The sequence below is a fragment of the Loxodonta africana genome, chromosome 4 (genome assembly GCF_030014295.1).
Source record: "Loxodonta africana isolate mLoxAfr1 chromosome 4, mLoxAfr1.hap2, whole genome shotgun sequence".
NCBI lineage: Eukaryota > Metazoa > Chordata > Mammalia > Proboscidea > Elephantidae > Loxodonta > Loxodonta africana.
The window spans coordinates 7,515,608-7,529,040 of record NC_087345.1 but is presented as its reverse complement, the minus strand read 5'-3'; the positions used below and the strand labels follow the sequence as shown (position 1 = coordinate 7,529,040).

The window sequence follows — 13,433 nt, the reverse complement described above, 5'->3', positions numbered from 1 at the left end:
TTTCCCCCTTTCTTTAATGTGACTACTAAAAAAAAATCTAAACCAGTTGCTACGGAGTCGATTCCCACTCCTGGCAACCCCAGGTGTGCCCGAGTAGAACTGTGCTCTGTAGGGTTTTCAGCGGCTGGACTGTCAGAAGTAGATTGCCAGGCCTTTCTTCTAAAGTACCTCTGGGTAGACTCAAACCACCGACCTTTCTGCTAGCAGCCGAGCGCTTGGCCGTCTGCGCCACCCAGGAACTGAATGTGACTACCAGGCTATTTTAAGTGACCCACGTGGCTGCCATTACATTTCCGGTGGACAGTGCCACACTTGGCACAATAAATCTTTCTCACCTGCTTTTGCCTGAAATTCATATAAATGAGACAAAACCTTTTCCCCACAACTAAGGCTAAAGACCAATCCTAGGAAGCAGAGAGGACTTTGTTTGAAGTCTGGCAGTCAGAATTGTATTTATATTTCTTGTGTCAACACAAACTGTTTGTTTGAACTCTCCCCTCCCGGGTTCCCGAGGGTCCCTGAGGAACAGGGGCCGCCAGTTTGTGCGGTGTTTGCATTTCCGAAGCCTGCAGAGTTTGGCTTCCTGCTCAGTGAGGGGCTCGGCTCTCTAATATTCTTATCCGCTGCCCTTGCAAATGAGGTGCAGGGTCTAAGGATGTTAGCAAAAGCTCCTCACTCGCAATCAAATGGCAACGGCCCTCCAGGAAGTGATTTTCTCACTATTGACACAGTAGCTTCCATGATCTCTGGTGGACAGCCACACACACACACACACACACACGGGTGTGTACACACAGATACACACAAACACACACGTGCACACACAAACATGTTTTTTTTGTTGTTGTTAGGTGCCATCAAGTCAATTCCGACTCAGTTGTACCCTATGTACAACACGACGAAACACTTCCCAGTCCTGTATCATCCTCACAATCGTTGCTGTGTTTGAGCCCATTGTTGCAGCCACTGTATCAATCCATTTCATTGACGGTCTTCCTCTTTTTCTCTGATCCTCTATTTTACCAAGCATGATGTCCTTCTCAGGGACTAGTCCCTCCTGATAACATGTCCAAAGTATGTGAGACACAGTCTCGCCATCTTTGCTTCAAAGGAACATTCTGGCACACAAACATATGCACACAAAACACACGTGTGTACACACAAACATACACATACACACATATACACACAAACACACACGTGTGTGCATACACAAACATACACACACATGCATACACATATACGTACATACATACAAATACACACGCAAACACACACCTCCATAGAAGAAATACGTGAAATGCGTGCTTTCAGTAACAATCTATACACTGAGTTTGCTTTTTTTTTTTTAGGTGAAAATTTTGGGTCTCAATCAATAAAACCAAAGTCCAATTCCTGAGAAATCTATGACTGCTAATTAAAATCATCTTTATCAAACCAACATATAAAGGATTAATCTTTTGATCCTACTACTCATTGCTGATGGGTTATTTTCTTTTAGTTTGTTTTAAAACTGCACCTCTCTGGCTGTGATGGCTCTGTGGAGCCCTTGAGCTACCTGGTTTCCTCAGACACAGACACGCCCATGCACAGAACACCTCACACACTGAGGGCGACTCGGAGCTCCACAGGGGACGTCTGATCTCCCTCCTACCAACATCACTTGGCACTTCCTCCTGAGAGACACCCTCCTTGGGATGTGGAGGTCATTAAGGCTGAAATGTGCTTATAGAGAAAACACCTGCATTAGGTGAGCTTCACTGGCCGTGAGGTTGATGCTAATGAATCAACCATATATATTAAATAACCGAAAAACAAACCAAAAAAGGTGTCTTTAAACAGAAACACACATAAAACAAGGTCACGTATTGATAGATTGACAAAAGTATTGTGATTAGAGGCTCGCAGGAACCTAACTTTGTATTCTGCCTAGGAGCAAATGTCTGTGTTCACAAATTCAGTATTCTTGGTGCCTTTATAGAATAGTTACTGTTGTTAGGTGCCATCTAGTCAGTTCCAACTCAGCAATCCTGTGTACAACAGAACGAAACACTGCCTGGTCCTGTACCATCCTTACAATCCTTGTTATGCTTGAGCCCATTGTTGCATCTATCCAAGTAAAATGAAATCCTTGACAACGTCAATCTTTTCTCCGTTTATCATGATGTGTCTTATTGGTCCAGTTGTGAGGATTTTTGTTTTCTTTATGTTGAGGTGTAATCCATACCGAAGGCTGTGGTCTTTGATCTTCATCAGTAAGTGCTTCAAGTCCTCTTCACTTTCAGCAAGCAAGGTTGTGTTATCTGCATAAAGCAGGTTGTTAATGAGTCTTCCTCCAATCCTGATGCCCCGTTCTTCATATACCCCAGCTTCTTGGATTATTTGCTCAGCATACAGATTGAATAAGTATGATGAAAAAATACAACCCTGACGCACACCTTTCCTGACTTTAAACCAGTCAGTATCCCCTTGTTCTGTTTGAATGACTGCCTCTTGATCTATATACAGGTTCCTCATGAGCACAATTAAGTGTTCTCAAATTCCCATTCTTGCCATGTTATCCGTAATTTGTTATGATCCACACACCTGAATGCCTTTGCATAGTCAATAAAACACAGGTAAACATCCTTCTGGTATTCTCTGCTTTCAGCCAGGATCCATCTGACATCAGCAATGATATCCCTGGTTCCACATCCTCTTCTGAATGTGGCTTGACTTTCTGGCAGTTCCATGTCGATATACCGCTGCAACCATTTCTGAATTACCTTCAGCAAAATTTCACTTGCATGTGATATTGATGATATTGTTCAATCATTTCCACATTCAATTGGATCACCTTTCTTTGGAATGGGCATAGATATGGATCTCTTCCAGTCAGTTGGCCAGGAAGCTGTCCTCCAAATTTCTTGGCATAGACGAGTGAGCATCTCCAGCACTGCATCCGTTTGTGGAAACATCTCGAATGGTATTCCATCAATTCCTGGAGCCTTGTTTTTTGCCAATGCCTTCTGTGCAGCTTGGACTTCTTCCTTCAGTACCATAGGTTCTTGATCATATGCTACTCCTTGAATTGGCTGAATGTTGACCAATTCTTTTTGGTACCATGACTCTGTGTATTCCTTCCACCTTCTTTTGATGCATTCTGCACTGCTCAACATTTTGCACATAGAATCCTTCAATAGTGCAACTTGAGGCCTGAACACCTTCTTCAGTTCTTTCAACTTTAGAAATGCCAAGCATATTCTTTTCTTTTTGTTTTCTAACTCCAGGTCTTTGCACATTTCATCATAAGACTTTCCTCTGTCTTCTCAAGCAGCCCTTTGAAATCTTCTGTTCAGCTCTTTTACTTCATCATTTCTTCCATTCACTTTACTCTGTGTTCAACAGCAAGTTTTAGAGTCTCTTCTGACATCCATTTTGGTCTTTTCTTTCTTTTTAGTCTCTTCTGACATCCATTTTGGTCTTTTCTTTCTTTCTTGTCTTTTTAATGATCTCTTCCTTTCTTCATGTATGATGTCCTTGATGTCATTCCACAACTTGTCTGATCTTCAGTTATTAGTGTTCAGTGTGTCAAATCTATTCTTGTAATGATCTCCAGATTCAGTTGGGATACATTTAAGTTTGTACTTTGGCTCTCATGTACTTGCTTTAATTTTCTTCAGCTTCAACTTGAACTTACATATAAGCAATTGGTGGTCTGTTCCACAGTTGGCCCCTGGCCTTGTTCTGCCTGATGATATTGAGCTTCTCCATCGTCTGTTTATGCAGATGTAGTCTATTTGGTTCCTGTGTATTCCATCTGGTTAGATCCACTTGTATAGTTACTGTTTATGTTGTTGAAAAAAGGTATTCCAATTAATAGGTCATTGGTCTTTATGTAACTACCAGAAATAACCAGAATCGACTGTAAGTCCCAAACATTGCATAAGACATGGTTATACTAAAAATTATTTGTTGTTTATCAAAAACTCAAATTTAACACTGTGTCCTATATTTTATCCAGCAATTCTGGCAGGGATGGAGCAGAGAGTCAACCGGTCAGACTTCTCTCTCCTCCTGTTCTCCTATCTCCTGCCAGTGCCCTCTATTGGCCAAACTGAAGTGAGAGCCAGAGGGAAAGAGTTTGACGCCAATTACAGGGATCAGCCTCCAGGGCACAGGGAAGGAGAAGAAGGATGGGAAGTGGGCTGAAGGGGTAACAAGGAGTACCCATCACAGGGTGTTGTAAGGAGGACAAGGAATACCCATCACAGAGTGTTGTAAGGAGGACAAGGAATACCCATCACAGGGTGTTGTAAGGAGGACAAGGAATACCCATCACAGGGTGTTGTAAGGACAAGGAATACCCATCACAGGGTGTTGTAAGGAGTAACAAGGAACACCCATCACAGGGTGTTGCAAGGAGTAACAAGAAACACCCATCACAGGGTGTTGTAAGGAGTTAACAAGGAATACCCATCACAGGGTGTTGTAAGGAGGACAAGGAATACCCATCACAGGGTGTCGTAAGGAGGACAAGGAATACCCATCACAGAGTGTTGTAAGGAGGACAAGGAATACCCATCACAGAGTGTTGTAAGGACCGGCTGCCCAAGGTCAGCTCATCACAGCGGTCAGAGGAGGCCAAAAGAATGAAGACACCCCATCCCATAGCAAACATGCTGTGGGTCCTGGCAGCCACTTAACCTCTCTTAGCTCAGTTTCCATGTCAATAGAAGGGGGAAGATGTTAGGCTAGGTTTATTTCTAAGGTTCTTTCTCATTTTGATGTTCTATGATTTTTTAATGGCAACAAAGGAAACCTGTGACCTATTTATTTACTTTTTTAAATCCTTGGGAATCTGACTTTATGGCTGACTGGGACCACCACAGCCCCTTCCCAGGGAAGGTCCTGACCAGGACTTGATGGCAATGACCTAGAATCATCAAGAAGAACAGGAATACTACCCAAGACCCTCTGTTTGCGAATGAAGGAAAGTGTGCTATGCGCTTTAGAAAGGCTTCCATCTAAAGAGTTAAAATGCAACAGGGTGTCAGTCCTCAAAGGAGGATCCTTCAGTTATCCAGAAAATTCACTGGTGGAAGATGCGTCAATTTCTCAGGACGCTGGACGGGAGAAGTTTGACTGTAACTACATTGGCTCCATGAAAAGTGCTTGTAAAAATTAATCATAAAAATCAGTTTGTGTCCAGCACACATCGTCATACATTGTGTGTTAAAATAATCAATACTTACTAGGTTCCATGACTCTAAGAAGTCAAATATCCCATATTTCCTTTCACATCTTTACACATCATTTTTCTTCCAAATGCCTTCTTCTTCTCTTCCCAGATCTTTCCTGAAGATTGGAGAGGTTAGGATGACTTTCATTAATTTACTTGCTCACCTCAGAAAGCAAGATTCTTCTTCTTTGTCTAAGAGAAGAGTTGAGTCCTTCTTCCCAAAGGCAGGGAGCGCTGACAGGGGGCTCCGGTCTGTCCCTTGGTGTGGTGTGATGTCACCCTTCTGTCATGGGAGGAGTTTTCCCACAGGGCTAAAACCATTCCACAGCATTAAGAACCTCCTTGGTCTGTGCTGGGGGCAGCAGGGTGCACTGATGTGAGAACCGTCCCTACCTTTAAAATTTTTAAATAACAGTTCCACCACGCATCTGTCTGTTTGTTGTACTGTGGTGGCTTATGTGATGCTGTGATGCTGGAAGCTATGCCGCCAAGATTTCAAATACCAGTGGGGTCACCCATGGTGGACAGGTTTCAGAAGAACTTCCAGACTAAGACAGACTAAGAAGAAAGGCCTGGTGATCTACTTCCAAATATCAGCCAATGAAAACCCTACAGGTCGCGACAGAACATTTTCTGATACAGTGCTGGAGGATGAACCACCTACGTTGGAGGCACTCAGAATACAGTGGCCACAACAACGGACTCAAGCATACCTACAGTCATGAAGATGTTATGGGACCGGCGACGTTTCATTCTGCTGTACACGGAGTTGCCATGAGTAGGAGCCCACACAATGGCAATTAACAACACACAAAGAACAGAGAAACAATGGCCCATCCAAAGGAACATGACAACAGGAGTGAAAGCCCATCTAGGGATGACCGACCAATGAGGGGAAGAAAGAAACAGAATATAACGCAACACTAAACACAATTAAAAAACTAAGGAAAAATACAGACAAAAAGCTAAAAGAAATAAGGAAAACAATGCAAAAACAAAGTGAGGATCAAAAGAAGAGATATTGCAACTGAAAGGGACAATAATTGAAATAAGCAACACAATAGAAGGACTACCAACAAATTTAATCAGGGAGAAGGAAGAATCCACAAATTAGAGGATAACCAAAAAAACCAAACCCAGTGCCGTCGAGGCGATTCCAACTCATAGCGAACCTATAGGACAGAGTAGAACTGCCCCATAGAGTTTCCAAGGAGCGCCTCATGGATTCGAACTGTCAGCCTCTTGGTTAGCAGCTGTAGCACTTAACCACTATGCCACCAGGGTTTGATGGTTAAAATTACAGATGGTGAAGAGCAACAAGAACTGAGGCTCCAGAAGGCTGTGCACAGTTCAATGGAATCACAGACAACCAGGGACCTAATATACGCATCATGGGAATCCCAGGAGATGAGGAAGGGAAAGGGACAGAAAGAATGAAGAAATAATCACAGAAAATTTCCCCAATCTAACAAAGGACCCGAATCTACAAATCCAAGAAGCTCAAAGAACCCCAAGTAGGATAAACCCAAAGAGATCTACACCAAGACACACCATAGTTTAAAAAAAACCAAACCCATTGTCATCGAGTGGGTTCTGACTCATAACAACCCTACAGAACAGAGTAGAACTGCCCCGTAGGGTTTCCAAGGAGTAGCTGGTGGACTCAAAGTGCCAGTTTTTTAGTTAGCAGCTGAGCTCTTAACCACTGTGCCACCAGGGCTCTACATCATAGTTAGGCTCTCAAAATTTAAAGATAAAGAGAGAATCCTGAAAACAGTGAGAGAGAAGCAAACAGTCACATACAAAGGATCCCCAGTAAGAATAAATGCTGATTTTTCCTCAGAAGCATTGGAGGCCAGAAGGCAATGGAATGATACATTTAAAGTGCTGAAAGAAAAAAAAAACTGTCAACCAAGAATACTATACACAGCAAAACTATCCTTCAAGAATGAGGATGAAATTCAAACATTCCCAGACAAACAGAAGCTTAGAGAGTTTATATTCACCAGACTGGTCCTACAAAAAATACTAATGGGATTTCTGCAGATGGAAGGGAAAAGACACTAGAAAGTAATTCAAAGCTATACATAAAAAAGAAAGATCCATGATAAGGAAAAATGCATGGACAAGTATAAGGGCTAGTGACAAGGTATTCATGCTTGGTAATTCTAAATGTTTTGTCCTTCATGTTTTTAATAACAAATATATAAAAAGCAAGGATAAAACTCTGTTATTAAAAAAAAAAAAAAAACCCGTTGCCATCGAATTAATTCTGACTCATAGCAACCCTATAGGACAGAGTAGAACCGCCTCACAGAGTTTCCAAGGAGCACCTGGTGAATTCGAACTGCCGACCTTATAGTTAGCAGCCATAGCTCTTAACCACTACTCAACCAGGGTTTCCAAACTATGTTATAGGGCACATGAAATATAAAGTCGTAATTAGTAATAACAACAAAAGGGAGGGAGAAGAATGGTATAGATACAGAATTTCTTGTATGTTACCGAAGTTAAGTTGGTACCAACTTACCCTAGAATGTTATAAATACAAGCTCTTAAATGTAATGTTCATGATAACCACTAAGAAAATACATTAAAAAAAAAAAAACACAAAAGGAAAGGAAAAGGAAAACCAAAAAGGCTCACTGCAAGAAGCCAACAAAACACAAAAACAAGCAGTACTCAAGGACAAAGATAAAGAAAGCTTAAGACACACAAAAAAACAACAAAATGGCGGAAGTAAGTCCCTTCTTATCAGTAATTACAGTGAATGTAAATGGACTAAGTGCTCCAATCAAAAGCCAGAGAGTGGAAGAATGGATTAAAAAAATACAATCCAGCTATATGGTGTTTACAAGAGGCACACCTTAAAACCAAGGACACAAATAAGTTGAAAGTGAAAAGACGGAGAAAAAATTCCATGCACGTAATAACCAAAGGACAGCTGGGGTGGCAATCTTAATATCAGAAAAAGTAAACTTTAAGACAAAATATGTCCAAAGAGATAAAGATGGACATTATCTAGTGACGAAAGTGTCAATCAAGAAGATCTAACAATCATAAATATATATGCACCCAACATTGGGGCACCTAAATACATAAAGCAAACACTGAAAGAATTGAAGGGAGAAATAGATAATACGACAGTAATTACTGGAGACTTCAATACACCACTTTCAATATTGGACAGAACATCTAAAAAGATAAAAAAGAAAACAGAGGACCTGAATGACACTATAAACCAGCTAGACTTAACAGACATATATATAACACTCCACACAAAAACTACACAATATACTTTCTACTCCAGTACACACGAATTATTCTCCAGGACAGACCACATTTTAGGCCACAAAGCAAGTCTTGATTAATTTAAAAAGATTTAAACCATGCAAAGTATGTTCTCTGACCACAACGAGGTGAAGCTAGAAATCAGTTAACAGGAAAAAAAAAAAAAACCTGAAAAATACACGAACGTATGGAAATTAAACAACACACTATTAAACTACCAATGGGTCAAGGAAGAAATCAAAAGAGGAATCATAAATTTCTTAGAGTCAAATGAAAATGAAAGCACAAGGTACCAAAACTTATGGTTTGCAGGGAAGGTAGTGCTCAGAGGGAAACTTACAGCAATAAATGTCTACATAAAAAAAGATCTCAAATTCACAGCCTAACCTGAGAACTCCAGGAACGAGAAAAAGAAGAGCAAACTAAGCCTAAACCTACTGGAAGAAGATAAAAATAACAAAGATCAGAGCAGAAATAAATGAAATTGAAAACAGAAAAACAATAGAAGGAATCAATAAATCCAGAAGTTGGTTCTTTGAAATGATTGATAAAATTGACAAACCCTTAGCTAGACTGACAAAGAAAAGATGTAAATAACCAAAATGAAACAGGGGACATTACAACTGATCTGATAGAAATAAAGAGAATTATGATAGATTATGAACAACTGTATGGCAACAAACTGGACAACTAGATGAAAGTGAGAAACTCTTAGAAGCACACGACCTACCCAAACCGGCTGAAGAGGAAATAGAAAGTCTCAACAGACCCATAACAAGTGAAGAGACTGAATCAGTGATCAAAAACCTCCCAACAAAAAAAAAAGTCCTGGACCAGATGGCTTCACTGGAGAATTCTACCAAACACTTAGAGAAGAATTGACACCAACACTGTTTAAATTCTTCCAAAAGATAGATAAGGAAGGGATACGCCCTAATTCATCCTACAAAGCAAACATAACCCTGAGACCCACAAGACACCACAAGAAAAGAAAGCTACAGGCCAGTATCTCTTATGAATATAGATGTAAAAATCCTCAACAAAATACCAGTGAACAGAATCCAACAGTTTATTAAAAGAGTCATACACCATGGCCAAGTGGGATTTATTCCAGGAATGTAGGGATAGTTCAACATTGGAAAATCAATCAATGTAATACATGACATCAACAGAACAAAAGAAACACACAGTCATCTCTATGAATGCTGAAAAAGCATTTGATAAAATCCAATACCCTTTCTTGATGAACACCCTTAAGAAGATCGGAATAGAAGAGAAATTCCTCAATGTGATTTAGGGCACATATGAAAAGCCAACAGCCAACACTGTACTTAATGGAGAGAGACTGAGAGATTTCCCCTTGAAATCAGGAACAAGACAAGGGTGCCACTCTCACCACTTCTATTCAGCATTGTGTTAGAAGTCCTACCCAGAGCAATAAGACAAGAAAAAGAAATAAAAGGTATCCAGATTGGAAAAGAAGAAGCAAAATTATCTCTATTCATAGATGATATGATCCTATATTTAGAACATCCCAAAGAGTTCACAAGAAAATTTCTAGAGCTAATAGAGGAATTTAGCAAAGTTGCAGGGTATGAGGTCAACAAACAAAAATCAGTTGGGTTTCTACACATCAGCAATAAGAAATACGAGAGGGAAATTAGGGAAACCATTCCATTTACAATAGCATCTAAGAGATTAAAATACCTAGGAACAAATCTAAGCAGGGACTTGAAGGACTTACACAATGAAAACTATAAAAACTGCTGAAAGAGATTAAGGAAGGCTTAAATAAATGCAAAGATGTTCTGTGCTCATGATTGGAAGACTTAATATTGTTAAGATGTCAATATTACCCAAAGCAATCCACAGATGCAAGGCACTCCTGATCAAAATTCCAGCAGCTTTCTTTACAGAGATAGAAAAAACCAATCCTCAGCTCTGTATGGAATGGCAAGAGGCTGCAAATGGCTAAAAAATGTTGAAAGAGAAGACCAAGGTAGGAGGACTCACACTTCCTGGTTTTAAAACACAGCTACAGTACCATATTTTTACACAAATAATGCTCACCTTCTGCATTGGTTTGTCGGCCATGTCTTCCCTCCTCGAGGCACCCTTACAAGCATTGCCATGCCAATCCTCTTCCACATATTGCTGCTAAAAAAAAAAAAAATATATTAGCATTGCGCACTTTTGCTAACAACCTGTGTTACGCAGATGACACAATCTTTCTTGCTGAAAGTGAAGAGGGCTTGAAGCGCTTACTGATGAAGCTCAAAGACCACAGCTTTCAGCATGGATTATACCTCAACATAAAGAAAATAAAAATCTTCACAACTGGATCAATAAGCAACGTCATGATACACGGGGAAAAGACTGAAGTTGTCAAGGATTTCATTTTACTTGGATCCACAATCAACAGCCATGGAAGCAGCAGTCAAGAAATCAAAAGACGCATTGCATTGGGCAAATCTACTGCAAAGGACCTCTTCAAAGTGTTGAAGAGCAAAGATGTCACCCTGAAGACTAAGGTGCACCTGACCCAAGCCATGGTATTTCCAATTGCATCATATGCATGTGAAAGCTGGACAATGAATAAGGAAGACCAAAGAAGAACTGACACCTTTGAATTGTGGTGTTGGCGAAGAATATTGAATATCCCATGAACTGCCAAAAGAATGAACAAATCTGTCTTGGAAGAAGTACAACCAGAATGCTCCTTAGAAGGCAGGGTGGTGAGACTTCGTCTCACATACTTTGCACATGTTATCCTGAGGGGACAGACCCTGGAGAAGGACATCATGCTTGGTAAAGTAGAAGGTCATCAAAAAAGAGGAAGACCCTCAACAAGATGGACAGACACAGTGGCTGCAACAATGGGCTCGAGCATAACAAAGACTGTGAGGATGGCACAGAGCCCGGCAGTGTTTCATTCTGTTGTACACAGGACGACTATGAGTCAGAACCAACTCAATGGCACCTGACGACACGTTGTACACCTGTAAAACGATGATTTGGCAGAAGTCATATATGATAGATGTATTTACAACAACAAAAAGAGTGGCTGCTGAGGCTGCTTACGTACAACCAAACACCTCATGGAATTTGGGTCCTTGGTTTGGAGGATTAGGGTCATGGTTTCATGGGACATCTCAGTTAATTGGCCTAATAATGTGCTTAGTTCTTTTGTTCTGCCTCCTAGTTCATTCTGTAGGGCCTGGGGTCTTAAAAGCTTGCAAGCAGTCATCCACATCACAACAATTGGTTTCTATTCACCTGAAGCAACAGAGGAAGGAGAGTCAGGCATAGGAGGAGGAAATGGAATGTGTAGCTAATTGCCTCCACGAACAACTGCCTCCTTTGTCAGGAGATCAGAAGAACTGCATGGTGCCCAGCTGCCGTCACTGAACATTTTGATCAGATTCCATAGAAGGATCCTGAGCAAAAAGGGGAAAATGCGGAACAGAATTTCAAATTCTGATGAACACTAGACTTTCTGGAGCCCTGAAACTATTGCCCTGAGATAATCTTTAAACCTCGAACCAAAAATATCCCCGGAAATCATCTTAAAACCGAACGATAGTTTAGCTTAACTACGAAAAAAGGTCTGCCTTAAGCATTACGCTCTTTAAGGAACTATCTATATGGAATCAAATTGACAACAGCAACTCGAATATAGCATTCTGGCTGTATTTCTTCTAAGACGGATTTGTTCATTCTTCTGGAAGTCCATGGTATATTCAATATTCTTCACCAACACCATAATTCAAAGGCATCGAATCTTCTGTCGTCCTTACTCATCATTGAGCTTTCAAATGCATATGAAGCAATTGAAAATAGCATGACTTAGTAATGGACCACAATTACCACGGCCTCCACCAGGCTGAGTCCAGCACAACTAGATGGTATCCAGCTACCACTGCTCTGACAGAGCTGGAGAAAAATGCAGGACAAAATTCTGACTCACAAAAAAAAAGTCCAGACTTACTGGCCTGACAGAGACTGGAGAAACCCTGAAAGTATGACCCCTGGACACTCTTTTAGCTCGGTAATGAAGTCACTCCTGAGGTTCACCCTTCAGCCAAAGAATAGACAGGCCCATAAAACAAAGCGAGACTAAAGGGGCACACCAGCCCAGGGGCAAGGACTAGAAGGCAGAAGGGGACAGGAAAGCTGGTAATAGGGAGCCCAAGGTCGAGAAGGGAAAGTGTTGACATGTCATGGGGTTTGCAACCAATGTCCCAAAACAATATGTGTACTAACTGTTTAATGAGAAGCTAGTTTGTTCTAAAGAACAATTAGAAAAAGAAAATACCATGGCTTGGTTCAGGCACATTTTAGTCCTCAAAATGACATCTTTGCTTTTGAAGGCTTTAAAGAAGTCTTTTGCAGCAGATTTGCCCAATGCAGTATGTAAAGATTAACAGTGTTGGAAACCCTGTGGGGCAGTTCTGCTCTGTCCTGTTGGGTTTCTACGAGTGGGAATCGGCTCAATGGTAATGAGTGTTTGGTTGCAACAGCAGGGCACAGGCTGACACCCTGGCACTGTGATAGGTGCTTTCCTCATACTGCTTCCTCTAATCCCCACACCCTATTGCCGTCCAGTCGATTCTGATCCATAAGGACCCTACAGGACAGAATAGAACTGCCTCATAGGGTTTCTAAGGCTGTAATCTTTACAGAAGCAGATTGTCATATCTTCTTACTGTGGAGCGGCTGGTGGTCGAACTGCCGACCTTTCAGTTAGCAGCCAAGCGCTTAACCGCTGCATCACCAGGGCTCCTTATGCAATAATAGGCACCATTTTATAAGACGAAAAATCTGGGGCTTTAAAAGAGTTCGTTCCTCCCGATTACCCAGCTGATAAGGGATAGAGCCCCGTGCACAACGGAACAAAGCCCTGCCCAGCCCTGCGCCATCC

At 41.2% G+C, this 13,433-nt stretch overlaps 1 long non-coding RNA gene across 2 annotated transcripts in view; it reads right to left on the bottom strand.

The window, feature by feature from the left end:
* Positions 1 to 13,433, bottom strand: part of LOC135231152 (uncharacterized) — a 73,999-nt gene that overhangs the window by 20,385 nt on the left and 40,181 nt on the right. The window contains exons 2-3 of one of the 2 annotated variants that reach the window (XR_010321667.1): positions 10,583 to 10,669; positions 1,374 to 5,337 (exon numbers count right to left, since the gene is read on the bottom strand). This is a non-coding gene — a long non-coding RNA (uncharacterized LOC135231152). Of the gene's footprint in view, positions 1 to 1,373; positions 5,338 to 10,582; positions 10,670 to 13,433 lie in introns of those variants that run through there. The other variant, XR_010321666.1, reaches the window with a different exon arrangement.